Below are 25,808 nucleotides of genomic sequence, written 5' to 3'. Positions count from 1 at the left end.
ATCTTCAATGGAATAGTTCAGTTATTATTCCAACCTCTAAACCTACGTGCTCGTCGGGATTGCTTGCTCTACAATCTTGGCAACAACAATACCAGCACAAGTATTCTATTTTCGTATCAGAACGGTTGTCGCTTATAATTTTTCGATTTGGTTGTTTCCGGACCAGGATCCCTTACCTCAAATTATATATTCACCTTCCTCCACCATGCTTGAAAGTTTGTAATAGCTCCAGGAAAAACCCTGTATACGCTCGAAGTGCTATTTATGTAGAGTTAAGACAATACGGACACTGTACCGAAGCGTTTCTAATGACTGGAAAGAAAGAGCAGGTGATCCCCGTTTTCAGGAAGGGTTGCCGAGCAGACCACAACTTTATAGGTTATATCTCTGACGTCGGTCCTTAGTGGAATTTTTGGAACATGTTTCATGCTCGCGTATCAGGACAGTTCTGGATACCGAAAATCCTCGCGTATCAGGACAGTTCTGGATACCGAAAATCCTCTCTATAGTAATCAACATGCGGTTCGAAAACAACGATCGTTTCAAACCCAGATCGCTCTATCCGTCCACGGGGCCCAGAAATCAGTAGATACCGGCGCACAAGTAGATGCCACACTCTTCGACTCTGGGAATGCGTTCGATACTGTTCTGCACTGCCGCCTAACGAACAAAACACAAGCATACGGAATATCAGACTAGCTGTGAGATTGGATTGAAGGGTTCTTAGCAAACAGAACACAGCATGACATCCTCAGTGAAGAGTAATCTTGAAACCTGAAACTAACTTTAGTCGTACCCCACGGGAGTGTTAAAAGTCCATTACTTTACACAATATATATAAATTGCCTAGTGTATAAGTTCCATGAGGCTTTACAAGGATGATGCTGTTGCGTGTAGAAAGTTGCAACGCTACGACTGTCGGCGAAATGCTCAAAGACCTGCAAAACGTCGGCATTTCGTACACAGATTGGCAACGGGTGTTATTGAGCATAGCTGCGCAGAAAGACTCTTCATTATATGACTTCACTATTCCACAACTGTCACTGGAAGCACCAACATCCAAAACATATCTAGGTGTATGCTTACGCAGCGATCTAAGAGTGGAACGACTACACGTAACAAATCGCAGGTGAGTCAGATGCCAGACTGAGGTTCATTGGAAGAATTATAAGGAAATGTAGTCAGAAGACAAATGGGATTGCTTACAAGACATCCGTTCGACAAATACAGCGTGTCCATAAATTGTCATTACTCCTTAAGACTAATACCTTTGAAACTATAACATATTAACAAATGGTTTTCAACATGTAAGAAGATAACTCATAACGTTTTGTTTCCTCATCCGTGCAAATCAGTGTGTGCAGCCTTTGTGGCACGGATAATGTCTGGTCGGAATTCCGTTTCTCTCCACGTACGATTCAAGATCCCCACGGTGAGATGTTCAAATGCATTGTGAATGTGTGCGTTCAAGTCTTGTACGCCTCCAACCTTCGTTTAGAACACCAGATCCTTTACAAAATCCCACAAGAGGAAGTCTAGTGGTGTAACGTCAGGGGAGTGTAGCAACCATCGAATTGTGGCACAGCAAACTTTTGTAGCTTGTCCTGATAAACAGCGCCGTTAACGGAAGACGAGATGAAAATGAATGGACCAATAATGCAATTGTGGATCAGTTTGCACCAAACATTGACTTTGGGACTGTGCCTTTCTATTTCACGTGTAACATGAGGCTCCTATGAAGCACATATACGAACGTTATGACAATTCAGTATGCCGGATGCATGAAACGTTGCCTCAATGGAGAAACAAGTCTTTTCCAAAAAATCACTGTTTGCGTCAGTCTCGCATAGCATCTCCTCTGCAAAGTGTTCGCGCTTAGGCTGTCCGTAGGCTTTAATGCCTGAAACAGCTCTTCTACAAGACATTGTGGACTGATGATCGTCTTTTTGCCAACTCTCCCGCCGCCGTATGCACCGACTTGTCAGACTCTTGCAAGTGCCTGCGGCATCTTGCCCAGGTCGGCGTGTGCAACAGATGGGCGACACGCTCCTTTTTATGGAGAGCACTATATGTTTCCCTCAATGACGTAATGCAAGCCCGCATAGTTGCTCGTGACGGAGGTTGCTCTCCATACAGCGTTCCAAAGTTTCATTACATTGGGTATCCAAGATAGTCTGTATTAACCAGGCCACACATTGAGCTCTCTCCTTTGGCGTACACATGTTTTCAAGTTTTATGACTTATCAAATCACATGTTGAAAATCATTTGTTAAAATCTAGTATAGTTTAAGTTAATTTATGGCACCGTGTACTTTACTACTGCTCGTCACTCTGGGGTCCTTATCATATAGGACTGATACAGGAAATAGAGACCAACCAAAAGAAGAGCAGCACGTTTTGTCACGGGTTCATTTAGCAAGCGCGAAAGCTTCACAGAGACGCTCAGCCAACTCCAGTGGCAGACGCTGCAAGAGGGCCGTTTTGGAACACGGAGTGCTTTACTGTTAAAGTTCAGAGAGCGTACGTTGCTAGAAGAGTCAACCAGTCTATTGCTTCCTCCTGCGTATATCTCATTTAGAGACCACGAAGTAAAACTGGAGATATTAGAGCCAACACGTAGACTCACCAGCAAATGTTATCCCGCTAACTATTCGCGACTGGAACAAGGAAAAGGGGGAAGACAATAGTACAAAAAGTACCCAGTGCCACACACCGTAAGCTGCCTTGCGGTATGTAGAGATAAACGCAGATGTAGATTACGTTATATTCAGTCGAAGTGGACCTCACTGACGCTGTGAGGTCTCTAATCCTGTTTCAGATTAAGCCTAGGGATATCCTGAAGTAAATTATTGATCCACTGCCTCATTCGAAAAGAAACGGGACTCGTCGCTTTGTTAAGAAACTATCTGTCATAGCGTATTAGCTAACGACCCTTGCAATATTCTATCTCTGTCATTATGCAACAAAGTCAATATCAAATCAAGTAAGTACATTTTGAAGTAGGCACCATCTTGCACTACTAAAATTGTCATTTCGAGAAAATAACTACGAACAAAAGAAGCTTAATTTGCCATTCACTCGCCATCACCACAAGTGCTTCGCTATGGGTGCCCCTCACATACATGCATGTTTTTTACCCACATCAGCAACAATTTTTATCCACGTGGCTATCCACATCATCAGCAAAACTTTTTTTCTCTATGGCTACCATCGTCTACAGCACACTTTTTGTGGTCTCGCACACTGTCGACACCACGCAATCCCACTCTCGTCTCCAGTTACTGGATCGTTCCAAGCGTGTATGCCGCGGGATAGGTGGGTGCTGAGGCAAAGCGCAAAGTACACCGAAGCGCCAAAGAAACTGGTATAGGCGCGCGTATTCAAATACAGAGATAAGTAAACGCCTATGTAAGATAACAACTGTCTGGCGCAATTGTTAGATCTGTTACTGCTGCTACAATGGCAGTGACCATAGTGGGGTTATAGTCGGCGCACGAGCAATGGGACACAGCATCTCCGAGGTAGCAATGAAGTGAGGATTTTCCCGTAGCGTACCGTGAATATTAGGAATCCGGTGAAACATCAAATGTCCGACATCGCTGCGGTCGGAAAACGATGCTACAACAACGGGACCAACGCCGACTGGAGAGAATCGTTTAGCGTGACAGAGCTGCAACCCTTCCGCAAATTGCTGCAGATTTCAAAGCTGGGCCATCAACAAGTGTCAGCGTGCGAACCATTCAACTAAACGTCATCGATATGGGCTTTCGGAGCCGGAGGCCCTCTCGTCTACACCTGATGACTGAACGACACAAGGCTTTACGCCCCTTCTGGGCCCGTCAACACCGACATTGGACTGTTAATGACTGGAAACATGTTACCTGGTTGGACGAGTTTCGTTCCAAACTGTACCAAGCGGATGGACGTGTACAGATATGGAGACAACCTCATGAACCCATGGACCCTGCATGTCAGCAGGGGCCTGTTCAAGCTGGTGGTGGCTCTGTTATGTTGTGAGGCGTGGGCAGTTGGAGTGAAATGGGACCCCTGATATGTCTAGATATGACTCTGACAGATGATGCGTACGTAAGCATCCTGTCTGGTCACCTGCATCCATTCGTGTCCATTGTGCATTCCGACGGACTTGAGCAATTCCAGCAGGACAATGCGACACCCCACACGTCCAGAATTGCTATAGAGTGGCTACAGGAATACTCTTCTGAGTTTAAACACTTTCGATGCCCACCAATCTCCCCAGACACGAACATTATTGAGCATATCTGGGTTGTCTTGCAACGGGCTGTTCAGTAGAGATCTTCATCCCCTCGCATTCCTACGGATTTATGGGCAGCACTGCAGGATTCATGGTGTCAGTTCCCTGCAGCACTACTTCAGACATTAATCGAGTGCATGCCACGTTGTTTTGCGGCACTTTTGTGTGTTCACGGGGACTCTACATGATATTAGGGAGATGTACCAGTTTCTGTGGCTCTTCAGTGTAATTAGAAGCACGTGTAACACGTACGTCACTCTTGTTTACTCAGCTTCAGTTCAGCAAATCCAATTGTATTCCAACAGTTCGTTGATACAAGCAAGTACGTCGTAGGTAGTAACACAGAGAGGTGAGGCTAACTAATAAGCTTCGAAGCCTATGAACTAGGTTGGCGTGGTGTCGAGATGTACGACACCACATATTTTTCTCTGTACTGGGTACTTCATCACCATAACAATTTTTTTCTTTATGATTACTTTCGTCACCAATACAATTTTTCTCTGCACCGACTTCGCATCACCGGCGCACTTTTTCTGTACACACCAGCACTGTTTCTTTACTTTTTTTTCTGGACGACTAACCTAATCACCAACACATTTTTTCTCTGTGCCGGCTGTCCCCATCATCAGCACAATTTTTCCCTCTATAGGCTACCACCTCTCAACAGTACCCCAAAATGAAACACCGTTCACTTTTAAAGTATCGCCTGTATTGTACTCTCCTCCATTTCTTACCTCAGTTTTCAGAATAGATTTGGATGAATTGGACTAGTTCCATGCAACACAGAACTTGGAACTGCACCTTTAAGCGATCGATGGAAACTTCTCCCATTTACATTGGACTGTCAGAGCACAGATATCGAGAAAGGTACAACAAATGAAACAGACCTACGACTCATATACACTCCTGGAAATTGAAATAAGAACACCGTGAATTCATTGTCCCAGGAAGGGGAAACTTTATTGACACATTCCTGGGGTCAGATACATCACATGATCACACTGACAGAACCACAGGCACATAGACACAGGCAACAGAGCATGCACAATGTCGGCACTAGTACAGTGCATATCCACCTTTCGCAGCAATGCAGGCTGCTATTCTCCCATGGAGACGATCGTAGAGATGCTGGATGTAGTCCTGTGGAACGGCTTGCCATGCCATTTCCACCTGGCGCCTCAGTTGGACCAGCGTTCGTGCTGGACGTGCAGACCGCGTGAGACGACGCTTCATCCAGTCCCAAACATGCTCAATGGGGGACAGATCCGGAGATCTTGCTGGCCAGGATAGTTGACTTACACCTTCTAGAGCACGTTGGGTGGCACGGGATACATGCGGACGTGCATTGTCCTGTTGGAACAGCAAGTTCCCTTACCGGTCTAGGAATGGTAGAACGATGGGTTCGATGACGGTTTGGATGTACCGTGCACTATTCAGTGTCCCCTCGACGATCACCAGTGGTGTACGGCCAGTGTAGGAGATCGCTCCCCACACCATGATGCCGGGTGTTGGCCCTGTGTGTCTCGGTCGTATGCAGTCCTGATTGTGGCGCTCACCTGCACGGCGCCAAACACGCATACGACCATCATTGGCACCAAGGCAGAAGCGACTCTCATCACTGAAGACGACACGTCTCCATTCGTCCCTCCATTCACGCCTGTCGCGACACCACTGGAGGCGGGCTGCACGATGTTGGGGCGTGAGCGGAAGACGGCCTAACGGTGAGCGGGACCGTAGCCCAGCTTCATGGAGACGGTTGCGAATGGTCCTCGCCGATACCCCAGGAGCAACAGTGTCCCAAATTTGCTGGGAAGTGGCGGTGCGGTCCCCTACGGCACTGTGTAGGATCCTACGGTCTTGGCGTGCATCCGTGCGGTCCGGTCCCAGGTCGACGGGCACGTGCACCTTCCGCCGACCACTGGCGACAACATCGATGTACTGTGGAGACCTCACGCCCCACATGTTGAGCAATTCGGCGGTACGTCCACCCGGCCTCCCGCATGCCCACTATATGCCCTCGCTCAAAGTCCGTCAACTGCACATACGGCTCACGTCCACGCTGTCGCGGCATGCTACCAGTGTTAAAGACTGCGATGGAGCTCCGTATGCCACGGAAAACTGGCTGACACTGACGGCGGCGGTGCACAAATGCTGCGCAGCTAGCGCCATTCGACGGCCAACACCGCGGTTCCTGGTGTGTCCGCTGTGCCGTGCGTGTGATCATTGCTTGTACAGCCCTCTCGCAGTGTCCGGAGCAAGTATGGTGGGTCTGACACACCGGTGTCAATGTGTTCTTTTTTCCATTTCCAGGAGTGTATTTCGCACGAATGGAGCCCCGCATTACGATCAATTTCAGTACGTTTCAGTCCAGTCTGTTACATACGCGCGCATGCAGATCTGTTCATTCAGTTCATTATGCTGAAACACAAACGTGAGAGATAGCGTAGATAAACAATACGTACTGTATTTTACTCAGAAACCTGATTATGTATTACACTCGATGAAAGATACCTCTGGAGAGAAAAGGTGTACAACATGCACGTCAGAGAAAAAGACTTGTCTCTGCAAAACAACTACGTTACTTCGGCGAAGGTCTGTTTGTCCGTCAGTGTATAGCAAGGCCATGTGCCAGCGAAGCTCTGCGCCCACCGTCCTTGTCACTCACATGCGTTCCGCAGGTGTAATTAGGCCCGGCGTTTGTGGAAGCTCCGGCGAAGATCACTTTTGCAGCTGCTCCAGAGCCCTGCTAACCTTGGCCGGCGATCTCACTGGAACCGGATTCTGTAACTTTACTGTTTCTCTTCAAGAAGGCCAACCTCTTTTTTTAACATATACCTCTAAATTTGGGCTCACCGAGAGATCGTAGCCATCTCTGTGGACGAAGTCGATGGGGAGGTAAACATTTCAAATTTCTGATCATAGAAAGAATTTTTATCAGTGTTATTTGGAAAGCAAGTGGTTTAGAGGAGGTGAGTGCAATTCCTGATCAGCATGATCAGTGTCCTCGCATTAAATCCAAACCTCTCCTCATTGTCTCGTAGGGCGAGGGCATATTTACTGTTTGTGTTCTAACATTCTGCGTGGTGTCTGTTTGTTCTAAGTCGTGTCTCCCTACCACTTTCGCGCAACGACGCTCTGAGCGGGTTTTCTAGGGAATTGACTAATTTGAACCTGGGACCTGTTGCTGGTAAGCAGGCGCCAGACCACACATGACATGTAGAGTTCAGAAGAGTTCAGTGAGACTAGCGGTGATATAACCAAATACTTAATGATTTCAGCGTCAGCTCCACTGCACTCCCTGTAAAAGAATCTTAATACTAACTAAATTTAGTGGAAGGGGTTAAAGGCTCTCCTATTTTTAGCTAGCTGGTAAAATAACGTCGAAAAAGCAGTTAAGATTACCACTGGAATTTTTATTCTACTTACAAAACATTGTTTATAAATTGTACTATTGACAAAAGGAAATATTTTAATACAGGATTGTAAAAACCAACTGCATTCAACAAAAAGGTGAACGAATATTCCCTGAATGGGTTTCCAAGTTCTATAATGGATCGAAGGATGACCTATGCCATATCACATCTATAATATATGTTTAAATTAAGTTTCATAAAAGAGAAAACTATCAGAAATGGTCTACAGTGACCCTCAATTATCTTTAATTACTTATTTAACTTGTCGTTAATTACAGTGGTTGATGCGGCTTCTCAATAATTATATAACAGAAAAATCATCGTGTTTCAGATTTTAACTTCAAGTAGCAAATGTGAATATCATGAAGTTTAATTGACGATCGACACTAGTATGATGTAAAAAAGGGATTTAAGAGATGAGACTTCTGCAGTTCTGAGTGAAGCCTTATGCGCTCTTATGCGGCAACGCGTGCATTCATTACCTTGGTGGTCAGTCTGCGTCAGAGACAGCTGGCGGCGCAGCTCCACACACCTCGTCGTCTCGGTAGAAACTCTCTCTAGCTTATCCTTACTACTGTATACCGAAGTGGATTTAAGAAAAAGGTATCTAGCTGTGTTTTCAACTGACCTATCAGCGTCTCAATGTTAACCTTAAGCTCCGGCTACAAAAATTCTGTCTATCCAATGAGAAACGTTATACTTTTCGTGGTGGGGCAATGTTTTTAATGTTTGCTACATAACAGAGACGTGCATAGTCTCACGCTAAAACTTGCAGCTGGTGTGGCCCATTTAGTGTTACCGTAAGATCTATACTGTTCTTCTGGAGGGCTCTATCGTTTAAATGGGCTGGGGGATGGACCTCTTGGCGGTCGGCCGGTGATGCGGGTGTCCCATTGTCCCACTCTTATCGCAGGGCCTTCTAGCCTACACGGCTCTGCTCTCGGCTTCTGTTCTCGTTTCTCCCCTCGGAACTGCGTCTGTTTCACGGTGGGAAGGTATGACATGCATTTAGACGTTCTTTTTTAGTCTGTGGTATTCCATTTGCTCACTCTTTGATCATATTACTTTGTTTAATTTAATGTTAGGATTTATTCGGAGCTATGTGACATATTGCTGGATTTGCTATCATGTTAGGGTTTTCATGGAAGGTGTTGGATTTGCCTGACACCTTAGAGTGTTGCTATGCCCGTCTTATGGGGACGTTAAGCCCGGAAGTCCTCTTGGTACTATTCGAGCGGAGTACGCTGTGTCGCCCGCACTGGGTTCCACCCTTCCCCTTTCATTCACCCTCACCAATAGAAACACATCCGAAATTGTGCTAAATGCATTCTCTGAAAATTATTTCGAGCAGTCAGTTCATGAGTTCTCGCGAACACACGTGAACCTACGTGAGAACACACTTGAGCTCTTAGTAGCAAAATAGTCCTGAGTTAATAACAAGCATCAAAATGGATACAGGGATTAGTCAACACAGGGTTGTCGTAGCGAGACCGAATATTGCAACCCCCAAATCCTCCAAAAATAAACGAAAAATATACCTGTTCAAAAAAGCAGATAAAAAATCATTTGATGTCTTCCTGAGACACAATCTCCACTCTTTCCAAGTTAACAATGTAAGTGTAGATGAGATGTGGCTTGAATTCAAAGAAATAATATCATCAGCAATTTAGAGGTTTATACGCAATAAATTAACTAACGACGGAGCTGATCCTCCTTGGTACACAAAACGGGTCAGAACAATGTAGCAGAAACAATGAAAACAACATGCCAAATTTAAACGGACGCAAAATCTCCAGGATTGGCGATTTTTTACAGAAGCCCGAAATTTAGCGTGGACTAGAATGAGAGACGCTTATAGCAGTTTTCACAACGAAACTTTCTCTCGAAACCTGGCAGAAAGTCCAAAGACATTCTAGTCGTATGTGAAATATGCTTGCGGCAAGACACAATCCATGCCTTCTCTGCGCGATGGCAATGGAAATACTGTAGACGACCGTGCTGCCAAAGCAGAGTTACTAAACACAGCCTTCCAAAATTCCTTCGCCAAAGAATACGAAGTAAATACTCCAGAATTCGAATCAAGAACAGCTGCCTACAAGAGTAACGTTAAGTAAATATCCTCGGAGTAGTGAAGCAGCTTAAATCACTTAAGAAAAGTAAGTCTACCTGTCCTGGTTGTAAACCAGTTACGTTCCTTTCAGAGTATGCTGATACAATTGGTCCATACTTAACAATCATATACAACGGTTCGCAAGACGAAAGATTCGTACGCAAAGACTGGGAAGTTGCACAGGTCACACCATTATTCAAGAAAAGTAGTAAGATTAATCCACAAAGGCCCATACAACATGTGCAGCATGATTTTGGAACATATATTGTTTCCGAACATTATGAATTACCTGAAGAGAACGGTCTTTTGATAAACAGACAACACGGATGTAGAAAACATCGTTCTTGTGAAACACAACTAGCTCTTTATTCACATGAAGTGTTGGCAGCCACTGACAAGGGATTTCAAATTTATTCTGAATTTCTAGCTTTCCAGAAGGCCTTTCACACTGTACCACACAAGCGGCTTGTAGTGAAATTGGAATATCGTCTCAGTTATGTGGCTGGATTCATGATTCCCTGTCAAAGAGGTCACAGTTCGTACTAACTGACGCAAAGTCATCGAGGAAAACAGATGTGATTCCTGGCGTTCCCCTAGGTAGTGTTATAGGCCCTTTGCTATTCCTTATTTATATAAACGGTTTAGGAGACGATTTGAGCAGGCGTCTTAGGTTGTTTGCAGATGATGCTCTCATTTATCGGCTAGTAAAGTCATCAGAAGATCAAAAAACATTGCAGAACGGTTTAGAAAAGATATCTGAATTGTGCAATAACTGGCAATTTACCCTAAATAACGAAAAGTGTGAAGTCATCCACATGAGTACTAAAACGGATTTGTTAAACTTCGGTTACACAATAAATCAGTCAAATCTAAAGGACGTAAATTCAATTAAACACCTAGGAATTACAATTACAAACAACTTAAATTGAAAGGAACACATATAAAATGCTGTGGGGAAAACTAACAAAATACTGAGTTTTACTGGCAGGACACTTAGAAAACGTAACAGATCTACTAAGGAGATGCACTATACTATGCTTATCCGATCTCTTTTAGAATACTGCTACGCAGCGTCAGATCCTTACCAGGTAGGATTGGCGAAGTACATCGAGAAAGTTCAGAGAAGTACAGCACCTTTTGAATTATCGCGAAATAGGGGAGAGGGTGTCACTGAAATGATACAGGATTTGGGGTGGATAGCATTAGAACAAAGGCGTCTTTCGTTGCGGCGGGATCTTCTCAACTAATTTCAATCGCTAATTTTCTCTTCCGAAAACAAAAATATTTCGTTGACGCCGACCTACATAGGAAGAAACGATCATCATAATAAATTAAGGGAAATCAAGGCTCGCACGGAAAAATATAGGTGCTCGTTTTTTCGGCGCTCTGGAATAATAGAGAGTTATTGAGAAGATGGTTCGATGAACCCTCTGCCAGGTACTTCAGTGTGATTTGTAGAGTACCCATGTAGATATAGATGTAGAACACAACCCTACACTTTACAAGCAAACGCCACAGCCATCGACAAGAGGTAATGCAGATACCACTTAACGCCACTAGAATGCTCCCCACGACAGCAATGCAGGATACCCGCATGTGTCCCTAACACTGCTTTCCTAAGTATGAGCACTTGCTTGGTGATTTGCGCGATATTTGTGAATTGCCACGAGGCTGCACATCCACATCTACATCTATACCCTGCGAACCACTGTGAGATGCATGCCAGAGGCAAGATCCCACTTTGTCAGTCATTAGGGCTTTTTCCCGTTCTACCCACACGTGGAGCGCGGGAAAAATTATTGTATAAATGGCTCTGTGCGAGCTGGAATAAATATAGTGTTATCCTCAAGATCCCTACGGGAACGAAATGGAGGGGACTGTAGTATATGCATAGAGTCATCATCTGTTGATAGACTTTATCGGTATAGTTTCCATCTGTCTACAAGAGTCTGAAAGTTCAGCCAAACTTGTCGGCAAGTGATGGTCGAAGGGGTCGTTATGTTAAGAAGAAATCGATCGATACCAGTCACTGGATGCCGGCCCCTGTTTTGACTGGACCGGAGGGGAGTTCTTTCCTACCCGTCGGTCAGGGGCACCGTATGTGGCGTAATGTAGCGCTGAAACTGGTTACACATTTAAATAACAACTGGAAATTTAGACGGCTGAAGGTGTTTTGATTCGACGTTTTATATTGAATAACCGAGCTTCCGCAAGCATCTGTATAATGATGGACTTACGGAGAGTATGTAAATTGGCGGTCTGTTTGGGTATAATATGCATGTAGTCGCTTTTTTAAAGTTTTTGATATCTATTTTCTGTGCAGTTAACTGGTTTTCAAGCCATCAGATAGCGGTATTACAAGAACATTATTTGGACCGTATGCAGCTAGAAGCTGTGGCCATGGTGATTGCACTTGTTACATATTACATCCAAACAAATTATTAATTTTAGTAACAGCTTCAGTCCAAATCCACAATTAATTCAGGTAATTTAATAAGTAAATAAATTTAAAAAAGTTGCAAAATAAATTTTACTCTTGATTGCGTTATGTCTGATGCTGTGGAACATCAGGTCGCAGATGCTCTAAGAAGAGAGCAACCTATGTGCCAGAACCTAGATTGTCCATTTCCCGCCCTTTTCGTCTTCGCCGACGAGTATCGGTATGCATGCGACAGCATGCTCCCCAACATGTTCCAGAACGGAGCGCATAAAAACAGGATTTTCCGATGCACATTCCTCGGGTGCTTTTGGTTATACAAAGATAGGATCAAATGTTTTGGACTGCCTTTGGGCTGGGGATCACTTGTATACCAGGAAAATGATCGTCTCAGTGTCATGTCCTACAGCACAGGGTCCTAGTATGAATGTTACTCTTTTCCTGCTTGGGCAAATGGAGAAAATCGGTTGGATCTTTTTTACATTTGAAGTGATCTACGGTGATCTTGATGGGACCTACGGAGGAACCATTAGGTAGTGGGTGGCTCCTTGGAGAACCCCCCAAAAATTGTTTTTTTTTACTATATTTTAGTCGCCACCAGCGGACCAAAACCCAGCCGAGGATTCCAAGACGCTGACGCACAGAAAATGGCTGAAATTTTACAGATAAATAACTAAGATCCCGATGTCGAACCTTTCTGAAAATTTTCTTGATATCTTTAAGGGGATACGGAATCACCTATCCCCGCAATGTTAATATATGCCTACTATAGGGAACATTTTCTCACAAACTACTGGAGACAGAGAGGTAAAAATTTTACTGTATGTGCATTCATATGTTACAACAATACTGAAACAACAGTTTATTGTCAAAGTATTTTCTTACAGAGATATTGTACATTTAGTTTTAAGTAAATTTTTTCCATCGCTTTTTACTAGACTATCACCCCTAAGTCTTTTGTAAATCAAGTAATTAAAAAATCGTTGTTTCAGTATGTAATAGGGACCTATGTCACTACGTCATAAAAATTTCAGACTTCTAGGTTGACCAGTACCTGAGATAATGTTCCTAGATGAAGTAAAAAGTAAACTTACGGGAAACGGAGAAAGAAGATTAAAACATTCCTGATCCGTAGCTAATACCCCCTTCACAGTCTTCATAATCATCTTCAAGTCTTCTTTTGGCACCCCTCTGCACCTGTCTTGCTTTTTTCACTAATGTCTTGATTATATTATCAGCATGCCTTAGTCTGTGCTGATCTAAAAAGAACATAGCACGTACCGTACGGGAACCAACACACATACCCAACTTTTGAAGGACCTGGCATTTAGTTATATTTCCAAGATTGAAGGTTGCCACAGCATCATACACACCAAAATGTAGTGTATTAATTCCGACAAACACTGTTTTTGGGAGACGATGCCATATCACACTATTCAAGCACTCGTTGGGGTTCTGCGTTTTTCCGTGAAGACATTTCATCAGAAGACTTCTGTCAGCCAGATCTCTGAAAATGGGCTTTATTTCTGCCATGATGGCTGATGGTAGACTGTGGTGGTGAATGTATTTCTCTCCTGTTGTTAGTCCCCTATTGTATTTACACCAGCTGTTTTCACCTTTGGGGCACAAACCATGTTGTGGATGCTCATCCGTGGATGCGGTGTGGAAATATAAAGCCCATATAGCTCTCCTCATTTCTTCAAGATTGCCTGTATTTTGCCTGATTGCAAGGCCATAGCAGTTCTGAATGTGGTCTATTATGGAATCAGTCAATCTTCCTCTGCCATCCAAGGTTTTCCCATCATCTAGTTTTTTCCCTTTCATAACTGATTTTAACCTTCTCAGCCTGGCACCCATTCTCTTCTGCACATGTCCTATACATTCAAGTTTGCTTATATTTACACTGTTCCCATATGGTTTGCTTTCCAAAACTTCTTTGAATGCTTTAGAGTCACCATCTCCCAGATATTTGACATAGCGAACATTATACCACTGTGAAGAGCGATGAAAAATTTTCTTCACCCCAGCAACCTCCATGCCACCACTACTACCATAATAATTAGCAATACAGTCATCACTGTGTTCATTTTTCAGCCTGCCTGTGCACCTACAGTATTTAGACATTATTGCAACATCAATAACCTTGCCAGTATCAACACTAGTTGCTGTTACAACACCATTGTTGGAGGTGTGGCCCCTTTTCTGCCACGTGCCATCAAACGCCACTGTGAGGTCACGACTGCCGTCATTTTCTTCCACTGCTTCTTCCACAGCAACCTGCATTGACTTCTGTGCTACATCTTCAACTGCAGATCCTAGTACATAATTGTAAGCTTCAAACTTTGAAGGTGCACTTGGAAGATTTAGAACACCACATAGCATATCACCAGCTGCTTTGCCCTTACCAATTGCTCGCAATCCATAAACTAACCTAATATTTACACTATAAAGTTCAGTTTTCTTGTATCCATTATTTACAGTTACTGAAACCGAACTTGGAAACTTACAGCTGTATTTACAAACACTGCATATTAAATTAAACTGGGCAGCCAGGCCAACATGGGATTCTACTTTCAGAGAAACGTTTCCATGACATTTTTTGCAGCACAAACTGTTTTCAAGAGCTTCACACAATATATTCGTATCAATGAGTTCAAAAACTTCATTCCCTCTATCAAGTAAATTATATTTCTCTTCCAAATCTCTAAGTTTTTTATGAGAAGCACTGTTTTCATTTGGTGTAAGTTCGTTCGGCAAATCAGTAATAAGTGGATTCACATTTTCCAACAGTGATGATGATGAACTGCTTTGCTTTGCTAATGAATCATTATTTCTTTTCTTTTGCCAGTTCACACGCTTTTTAAATACTTTTGCTTTAGCTCTAGGCATTTTCACTGCGAAAAATGAAGCACTAAATGCGAAATAACTCAACAACAACTACTTTCTTATATCACACTGTTTACAAAACAGTCCCGCCACAAAGTCAAAGAGTAACTTGAGGAAACCAGAGAGAAACATTTTCGGGCAACTAGTGTATAAATAGTCGCTGGAAACCGGGATATTTGAATTCATGTCACTTTAAAGGTACTGCCAAAAAGTTCATGGTCAGCCACGAGAGACGTGTATAACTAAAGCGCAATACCCGATCTCACAAATATATAAAAATAAAATAGTTATAATTGTAGTAGAGCTATGTATGATACGTCATTTTAAAGAGGAAACATGGCAGAATATAATACGCCAATAAAAAAAAATTCGATTTTTTAACCCAAAATCCGATTCCGTATCCCCTTAACCGTCTCCAAGATACAGAGTTTCAAATCCACACTGCCTGTATAAGTAAAATACGCACGAACAAATTATTAAAAAAACTGATTGATGAGGGCGGCTATATGCGTGATATCCCCTGATTTAAAGTTACAGATATACCCGTAATGAACCACTGAATTATGTATTTGCGTAAATTTTGCTGCTATAAATCGTAACAATTTTGTTACCTGCCGGCCGGTGTGGCCGAGCGGTTCTAGGCGCTTCTGTCTGGAACCGCCCGACCGCTACGGTCGCAGGTTCGAATACTGCCTCGGGCATGGATGTGTGTGATGTCCTTAGGTTAGTTAGGTTTAAGTAGTTGTAAGTTCTAGGGGACTGATGACCTCAAATGTTAAGTCCCATAGTGCTCAGAGCCAAAGGAACCATTTTTGTTGCCTGTAGGCTTAAAAAATTGTTGAAGACTTGATTTTTTTGGTACCAAATCCAGCTGCGTATTCCAAGACGGCTATGCACAGCAAACGGCTGAACTTCTTACGACATATTCCAAGATCTTGAAGAGTCTCGAAAATTTTCTAGATATCTTTATTCGTTACCGAGATACAAAGGTTCAAAGTTATCCAACTTGTGCACATAAGATGGGCACGTAAAATGCAATGTAAGGTGAAAATTTAGCTGATGAAGTCTCGTAGAACGGAAAAATACTACGTAAGCATTCTCCATTATTATCAGAGCGGTTCTGAGAATCACACATTGTAGTACTGAAGCACATGAAAAATTCTTGTTGACGTAAAATCCGGTCTAACGTTTAAAATTCGTTTTGCATTTATTTCAGTTTCGCAGGAGCAAACTACCAAAATCTTACTGACCCATCACGTAAGTGACATACCCTGCCGCAATGGGCAAAAAAAAAAAAAGCAGTACCATCAGAAAAATGTTCGTACTGGAACACAGAAATGGGGAATCTGCCAATGTTTGACCTTACTGAGTACCTTTCAAACATTGACATGCGAAAAAATTCGGGCTTTTTTACGCTGAGAGAGAAGGAGGCCATGGCAGCGGGACAGGACCCGAGAAGTAATAAATACTGGAAGATAGCAGACAGTGCTTGTGGTATAGAAAGAGCGGAGGAGACAATGGCAGTGCGAGAGAGAGGTACACAGTGGCAGTGAAATACAGTAGGCAGTGACAGAACAGTGCTAGGAAAAGAGTAGAGACAGTGCCAGTGGGAGAGGAATAAAGAGAAGGAGAAAGTGGAAGTGATTGAGAGCCAGTGTCTTAGAGAGCAGAAATAAAAGAATTAAAAAAAAACGGTTATTTTGTGCGACTTTAAAAGTCAAGTTAAACTGCGTAAAAAAAACGATATAACTCTAAATAGTCTGCGTGGTGTCTCTTTGTTCTATATCGTGTCTCCCTACCACTTTCGTGCAACGACGCTCTGAGCGTGTTTTTTAGGGAATTGACTAGTTTGAACCTGGGATCTGTTGCTGGTAAGGAGACGCCAGACCACACATGACATGTAGAATTCAGAAGAGTTCAGTGAGACTAGCGATGATATAACCAAATACTTCATGATTTCAGCGTCAGCTCCACTGCACTCTCTGTAAAAGAATCTTAATACTAACTAAATTTAGTGGAAGGGGTTCAAGGATTTCCTATTTTTAGTTGGCTGGTAAAATAACAGCGAAAAAGCAGTTAAGTTTACCTTTGGAAATTTTATTCTACTCACAAAACATCGTTTATAAATTGCACTATTGATAAACGGAAATGTTTTAAAACAGGATGGTAAAAACCAACTGTGTTCAACAAAAATGTGAACGAATATTCCCTGAGTGGGTTTCCAAGTTCTACAATGGATCGAAGGATGACATCTATAATCTAGGTTTAAATTAAGTTTCACAAAAGAGAAAACTATCAAAATGGTCTACAGTTACCCTCAATTATCTTTAATTACTTATCTAACTTGTCGTAAATTACAGAGGCTGATGTGGCTTCTCAATAACTATATAACAGAAAAATCATCGCGTTTCAGATTTTTACTTCAAGTGCCAAATGTGAACACCATGAGCTTTAATTGACGATCGACACTAGTATTACGCAAAAAGGGGATGTAACAGATGAGACTTCTGCGGTTCTGAGTGAAGCTTTATGCGCTGTTATGCGGTATCGCGTGCGTTCATTACCTTGTCGGTGTTCGTCAGGGGGCGGCGGACAGCAAAGCTCCGCTCACCTCGCCGTCTCGGAAGCAACTCTCTTCTAACTTCTCCTTACTACAATTTACCGAAGTTGGTTTAAAAAAAAACTATCTGGCTGTGTTTTCATCTGACCAATCAGGGTCTCCGCCTACAAAAATTCTGTCTATCCAATGAGAAACGTTATACTTTTCGTGGTGGGGCAATGTTTTTTAAAGTTTGAAACGTAACAGAGACGCGAAAAAGTCTCACGCTGATACTTGCGGGTGGTGTAGCCCTACCGGTTAGCTGGCGACGTGGGTGTCCGTCCGTCCCTTATCGTAGGGCCTTCCAGCTTAACACGGTTCTGCTCTCGGCTTCTGTTCTCGTTTCTCCCCTCGGAACTGCGTCTGTCTCATGGTGGGAAGGTATGACATGCATTTAGGCATTCTTGTGTTAGTCTGTGGTATTCCATTTGATCACTCGTTACTCATATTACTTTGGTTAATTTAATGTCACGATTTATTCGGTGCTATGTGACATACTACTGGATTTACTTATCACGTCAGGGTTTTCATGGAAGGTGTTGGATTTGCCTGACACCTTACACAACCGAAAACTATTTGTTCCAGCCATTCTTAGCCATCCGTCGAATGTGGAAGTTACTCTTGATGGTCCTTTTGGGGATATTCAAGAGAAGTAGGCTGTGCGGCAGCACTGGTACTTACCCTCTCCATTTCAGTCGCGTCATCATCATCATCATCATCACATCAGTACAAACACAGCACTATGTGGTACTCGTGTTCATCGCAGTCACCGTCGGTGTACGGTATCACAGCTAACCCCCTAAAGTATACGAGCCGGTGAGCAGAATGGCTCTCATCAGGCAATCAGCCAACTGGAAAGTAACTAACATGTGGCATCTGTTTTTTTTTTTTTTTTTTTTTTTTGCAGCTAAATCCTACGACAGAGTGACTGACTTTAACACTTTTAAAATTAGTAAACTCAGTATTTATGTATAACTTTTAGCGAACAGTAACTGTTCACCGGCTTAGGTGTCTATGCAGATGAAATGGTTATCTCGCTTACACAAGTAATTTTTCTTTCCTGGCTCCGTCAGTATATTCCTGTTGCTGACAGAGAGGAAGACGATGCTAGTATTTCTAGATGCCCTCTATGAACAACTTTAGAAACGAAAGCAGGAACGAAATCCCGGGTGAGCGTTAGACTAGAAAGTCCTGTTGTTCTTCAATAAAATTCTTCAGGGTATCAGACCGCATCGTCATAATTTAAAATGCGCCAACGTTTCGGCCAGCGTTGCAGCTAGCCTTCATCAGGGCCTTACGTTAACTGATGTTAACGTAAGGCCCTGATGAAGGCTAGCTGCAACGCTGGCCGAAACGTTGGCGCATTTTAAATTATGACGATGCGGTCTGATACCCTGAAGAATTTTATTGAAGAAGACAACGGCCGCGGAAGCCTACGCTTACAAGTCCTGTTGTTGTTTACGAGATGCACGTCGCTGTACAGGGCGCTAAATATACGTGACCCCGCCGGGCTCTATCTATAGGTCAGCCCACAACCTTTCAGAAATAGCCATGGCACCTAATTCCATTCTTCAGGATCTTAAGACGTATTTTTATTTCTGTGGTATGAGGTCTCGAGAGAACTGTCTGTCTTCGGAACAGTACTCCTGGATATGGGACTGTGGGCTATTTTTGCGTGATGCTCCTCCAATGACGAGACACATAAGTACTCCTGGATATGGGACTGTGGGCTATTTTTGCGTGATGCTCCTCCAATGACGAGACACATACGTATTGGTCATGGGTACCATCCACCAGCAACGAGCTAACTATAGAACTATGTCTCTTAGACTGGGTGCAGACACTCTTTACATCGCAGTGGTTTCCTAACCCTTGACGCAGGAAGGGGTGGAGAGGTGTAAAACGAAATGTTTTGAGCGGTGAAAGAGAGGAATGCAATTAAAATTGTCATGAAACTAAATTATTGTTTCGAGACGGATGTCTATTATCACTACTGCTTCGATACATTCTAACACTTATTAGAGAATTATCATCAATCACATGGCACACGCTGTAGGATGGAGCCCTGTTTTAGAGATTACAATTCGTTATGGCCAGAACCCATGTTGCCCTGTAGGTTTTCCAACGTGACGTAACTACCTTTCGTCAGGTTGTTTTCTTATATCTAGCAGTCTAGCAAAGAGCTTCTTTAGTCCAGCCACCACACATTTGTGTGGCTTCATGTTTGACCCACCTAAATTTGACATTCATTATTATCACAATCACGAATAATGCCTTCCAGGCGATTTCTATTCTTCTGTTGCTTCCTGCTTCCAGTCCATCTAGTCGCACAAGTTTCCTGATTTGTGAAATCGTCAAGTAAGTGTCAGGGATCTAAGATCATTTTCAGTCATTGAAAGAATACTATCAGATCTTCAAATTCTGATCCTACGCTATAACCTGAAGTCCGTGAAAACAGCAAAGTGTAAATAGATTCTACGGTCGCAGGTTCGAATCCTGCCTCGGGCATGCATGTGTGTGATGTCCTTAGGTTAGTTAGGTTTAAGTAGTTCTAAGTCTAGGGGACTGATGACCTCAGATGTTAAGTCCCATAGTACTCAGAGCCATTTGAACCATCTTGTAAATAGAATTTGAAAAAACAAAACCAGCAACATTTTGGCGAAACATTATTGAAAAATATAAGACACTGTCGGAAAAAGGTTTAATACTACATATTCCATTCGCCACAACTCTTAATGTGAGAAAGTATATTTTTGAGTGTGGTAACGTACTTAACAAAAGCGAGGAACTTAATGTTCATGAGATAAAGCTAACGATGCCCATTGACAAACAAAGAATATAAATACAAGATTGTAGATATAGGAAATACCCACTATTTCATTGGCTCACTGATTCTTCGTTTAGTAAACCACCCGGAGAAACTCGAACTTTATTTGTCTGAGCGATGTGTAAATATTATTTATTAATCGTCATTTTAAAAATATGAACGTCAAGTTTATTTTAATCGAATATTTTGTGGAATGCCAAAATTTGTAGAGGCTACTGTGTAATATTTGATCCCGTTCATTGTTAGCGGTTTCTAAAATTTGGGAACCGTTTCCTCAGCGTACTTACGGAGGAGATGTGTATATGCTAGAAATGTCCAGTCGGGAAAATCCTCAAGGCGGTAACAGCGTCTTTTACTTTCTATGTGGGGAAAAAAATGAAAATAAAATTTTAAAAATGCGCATTTATAAGCTGGTAAATGAAGAAAGTTTTATGTATGTTAAATAACCGCTTCTGCAACGGAGTCTAAGACACCATAGCGCTAAGTCGCTACACCAGAAGGTATCTGTAATATCGGTAATCGAAAAAATTTACAATAACAGTATTTGACCGATAAGGATAGGAATGATGACGTAAGATTTCTTAAAACTAGACTGCATGGTGCTGTTGTGGAGTCTAGGCGTCCCACAATATCTCAAGGAGTAATGTGGTAGGGATGTCAATACTAGTAGTCAATAGTAGGTAGTAGTGTGAAATATGTGTGTTTTACTTTTGAAATTTATAGAGTGCAATTGTGAAAGAATGTGGGTATCTACAACTAACGAAAAATGTAATACTGTAAACTCAATACGTACTATACGTTAAAAATAACCTTAAATTATTTGTAATAAACAAATTACAAGATGTTGAAAAAGCGTACGGAAATCCATCCAATATTTAGAAGATAGTGGATATACAGACATTCTTGCAAGCAGCCTCTGCATTTTGTGTTCTTAGTAGATGGGAAAATACTGTTCCAATTTCTGTTAGTAGCACCATTTTATTTCTTATTTTACTGTAGTTTACTATAAAGGAATTAAGGGGCGTATGTTATCGACGGCAGAGGTATTCGCTAGCGGTTCTGCTTCTTACATCGGAGCAATTCGTTTTCTCTTTTGTTTATTTTGTTGTGATATTTTTATTTTAAATGTTACAGCTTCTGCTATATTACTATACGTAAATCTTCTCTTTAGTTGACTGTACTTCTTCATACACACATGTTTAAACCCGTCTTTTGTATAGTAATTACAATATCAGTTTAGTGTTTATTTTTTCTGGTAAGTCCCGCTCACATTAATTACTGTTTGGATCGTACATTTTGAGCTATGTTGTATTTGCGCTGTCAGGTATGATATTTACTCTGTTTTCGTATAACAGTCTCGAGAAGGGATCCTATTCAACGTTGTTCGCCAGTATTCTGCGTTCTTTGGTGGCTATATTCAGTTATTTTGTGATCTGTTATTGTGTGACTATGACCTTTCAGCAGAAAAACGGTTCACAAAACAAATTAATAAGAACAAAGATTGCAAGATTTTGAGTCTGACAGTTTCAAGGTACATAGGATAAAAATATTAAATTAAATACGAAAGTAACGGAAAACTTAGCCCGTCCACCGTTCGCTGCTTTCCTCGAAAAGTGATCAGTGGTGGAATTCCACAAAAAATTAACAGAATCTCCTATTGATACTAACTGTTCGAAACTCTGTTTAAAAAATCATGGCAGAACGGGGGATCATATCACTATTTGGCCATTATGAATAGTCAGTGTTAAATGGTGAAAACAGGTTGAAAAACTCTGTGTTTCGTGTTAATTTGTCCGTTTTAAAGGTCTACCACCGGATGAAGACCTATTATGTAGACACCGACAGCAGATCAGCCATATTCCATTTTCATTGTATTCTATGATAAGCTGTTGTCAAGTTTTTGGTTTATTGCTATTCCCGCAGATTCCGTATTATTTCGTAGAAATGGCGCACAAATCTTTAATCTTTTAAAGCAAATGAAAAATTGTACTTCCGTGCTGCGTCACCTCACAAAAAATATTTCCAGACTAGAGTTGGTGGCGTTCTGCAATACAACGGATGGTCCGCGACCACACTGAGAAACTACCGTATAGACCAGGTGGGAATTAGTCTCGCACCCTGCACTCGTACCTTCATCCAGGACACACGGCAACAGGCACATTATTGTCCCAGCAGTGCTGCAGCAATTCTTATGTCATGTGTTAGTTGCTCGTTTCTGTCGGCATCATTACTAAAATTGCACTGATTGCTTTTCCGTTTTGCTTAATAACACAGTATTTCAAACCAATGAAACTTTTAAAAATAAAAATTACTCCTTTTTTAAAACAGATTTATTTAAAAACGAAACATTTTAGCACTCTTGCTATGGCTAATTGGTGTTTCAGTTTTTTTACTTTGTTGTTAGAAAAAAAACTGTTATAACAGGTATCGGTTTTAACCAGTCGATTTTTCCTATCCCTGTAGTTAACTTGTCATCAGCAACGTCGTCTATAGCGCTGTATACACTGACTCCGTGGGACAAAGCAGGTAGGTTCGGAATTTAACCCAGGACAAAGAATAACAGACTAGCGATCAACATTTTGACGTCACCACCCCATGCAGCAAACGCCCTAGCGATGAAATTTTCTTCATTCGCAGAGCACAGCGAGGTTGGAAATGTGTTGGTTTAATTCCGGATCCGACCATCCAGGTTTAATTTTACCGTTATTGCCCCAAATCGTTTCACTCAAATTCCGGGATGCATACTTCGAAATGGGCGCGGCTGATTTTCTTACTCATCCTGCTCCAAATCAGATTTGACCCTTGGTCACTACAGACTCGGCTTCCTTCCTTCCTTTCTCGTGATGACCACACTGATGACGAGAGGTTAAACCCCTGTCTTCCATTCCAAGAACTATTCTTCAGTGAAGAAGCTTTAGAAACCGTAATGAACTTCACACTAGCCAAACAGCAGCACGCACAGTAGCATACTATCAGCAACAGTTTCTTCCATTTTTATCCACGGTTGGAACATGAAGAATTTACAGTATAAATACAAAGTTCACTCTGCCACAAACTTTATGGTGATACACAGAATGCTGATGTATTTGTATAACTTTAATGAAATCCACATGAGATGAACTGTGGAGTTATCGAAATATTTAACGTATTACGACAGTAACAGAAACAGGAGTCCACTTACTTATAGGTCGAGGTAACAGTGCAGTCTTATAGTCAAAACCACTGCAGAAACACGGCCATTACATTGACCGTGTCCTCTTATCTTTTCTTAGGCCACGTCCACGGTCACCTAGTTCATCGGCCGGAACGACTTGGCAACATTGTAACTGCGTCACTAGCACGTGTTGGCCAGCATCCCTGTTAAAGCACTGCAGTGTTTTCTGTGTATGTCGCTCGGCACGTATTTCAGATAACACGGAGTGACACAATGACACGCTGCTATTTTGGGAAAAGTATCGGTTTTGTAACACGTTCGTCATCACAGGTTGCAGCTGTAGCCGACATCTTCAAAACATGCAGTTGGTCAGTCGTTTCCCAGTTTGTGTAATACAAGGTGATCTTCCAAAAGGTGAATATTGGAACAGAAAAAAATATTTTAACCTTACTTTCTAAATCGTCTAAGTGCTAAATTGCGACACAAAAATGAAAAGTGTTGGTGACTTTAGTTACATCGCTATTAGCTCATCAAAAATGCGCTTCCTGCTGGTGATTTAATCGCTTGGTACGTTTTTTGACAAATTCGATGAACTTATTTACTAACAGCAATCGCGCTGGCACAGTGTTTCGGATTATGGCACAGCTCATCTATTGGCAGCAGTATTATTGAGGTGAATTCCGCAAGGGGTGATTTAAAACTGACCAGATCTTCGTTTCACAAAAAAATTGGGGGAAAATATGGGACTTTAAGACAAGAACGTTTTACACCCTTCGCAGACTTCAAGAAAGCATGTGACAGCGTCCACAAAGAGAATGTGCTGAATCCTTTCATCTACATCTACATCTACATCCAAACTCCGCAAGCCACCTGACGGTGTGTGGTGGAGGGTACCTGAGTACCTCTATTGGATCTCCCTTCTATTCCAGTCTCGTATTGTTCGTGGAAAGAAGGATTATCGGTATGCCTCTGTGTGGGCTCTAATCTCTCTGATTTTATTCTCATGGTCTCTTCGCGAGATATACGTAGGAGGTAGCAATATATTGCTTGACTCCTCGGTGAAGTACCGAGCTACTGAGCGTCTCTCCTGCAGAGTCTTCCACTGGAGTTTATCTATCATCTCCGTAGCGCTTTCGCGATTACTAAATGATCCTGTAACGAAGCGCGCTGCTCTCCGTTGGATCTTCTCTATCTCTTCTATCAACCATATCTGGTACGGATCCCACACTGCTGAGCAGTATTCAAGCAGTGGGCGAACAAGTGTACTGTAACCTACTTCCTTTGTTTTCGGATTGCATTTCCTTAGGATTCTTCCAATGAATCTCAGCCTGGCATCTGCTTTACCGACGATCAACTTTATATGATCATTCCATTTTAAATCACTCCTAATGCGTACTCCCAGATAATTTATTGAATTAATTGCTTCCAGTTGCCGACCTGCTATATTGTAGCTAAATGATAAGGGATATATCTTTCTATGTATCCGCAGAACATTGTTTACATTGAGATTCAATTGCCATTCCCAGCACCATGCGTCAATTCGCTGCAGATACTCCTGCATTTCTGTACAATTTTCCATTATTACAACCTCTCGATATACCACAGCATCATCCGCAAAAAGCCTCAGCAACTTCCGGCGTCATCCACAAGGTCATTTACGTATATTGTGAATACCAACGGTCCTACGACACTCCCCTGCGGCACACCTGAGATCACTCTTACTTCGGAAGACTTCTCTCCATTGAGAATGACATACTGCGTTCTGTTATCTAGGAACTCTTCAATCCAATCACACAATTGGTCTGATAGTCCATATGCTCTTACTTTGCTCATTAAACGACTGTGGGGAACTGTATCAAACGCCTTGCAGAAGTCAAGAAACACGGCATCTACCTGGGAACCCGTGTCTATGGCCCTCTGAGTCTCGTGGACAAATAGGGCGAGCTGGGTTTCACACGATCATTTTTTTTCGAAACCCATGTTGATTCCTACAGAGTAGATTTCTAGTCTCCAGAAAAGTTATTGTACTCGAACATAATACGTGTTCCAAAATTCTACAACTGATCAACGTTAGAGATATAGGTCGATAGTTATGCACATCTGTTCGAC

The sequence above is a fragment of the Schistocerca piceifrons genome, chromosome 3 (genome assembly GCF_021461385.2).
Source record: "Schistocerca piceifrons isolate TAMUIC-IGC-003096 chromosome 3, iqSchPice1.1, whole genome shotgun sequence".
Lineage (NCBI taxonomy): Eukaryota > Metazoa > Arthropoda > Insecta > Orthoptera > Acrididae > Schistocerca > Schistocerca piceifrons.
This window is presented reverse-complemented; position numbering follows the sequence as displayed.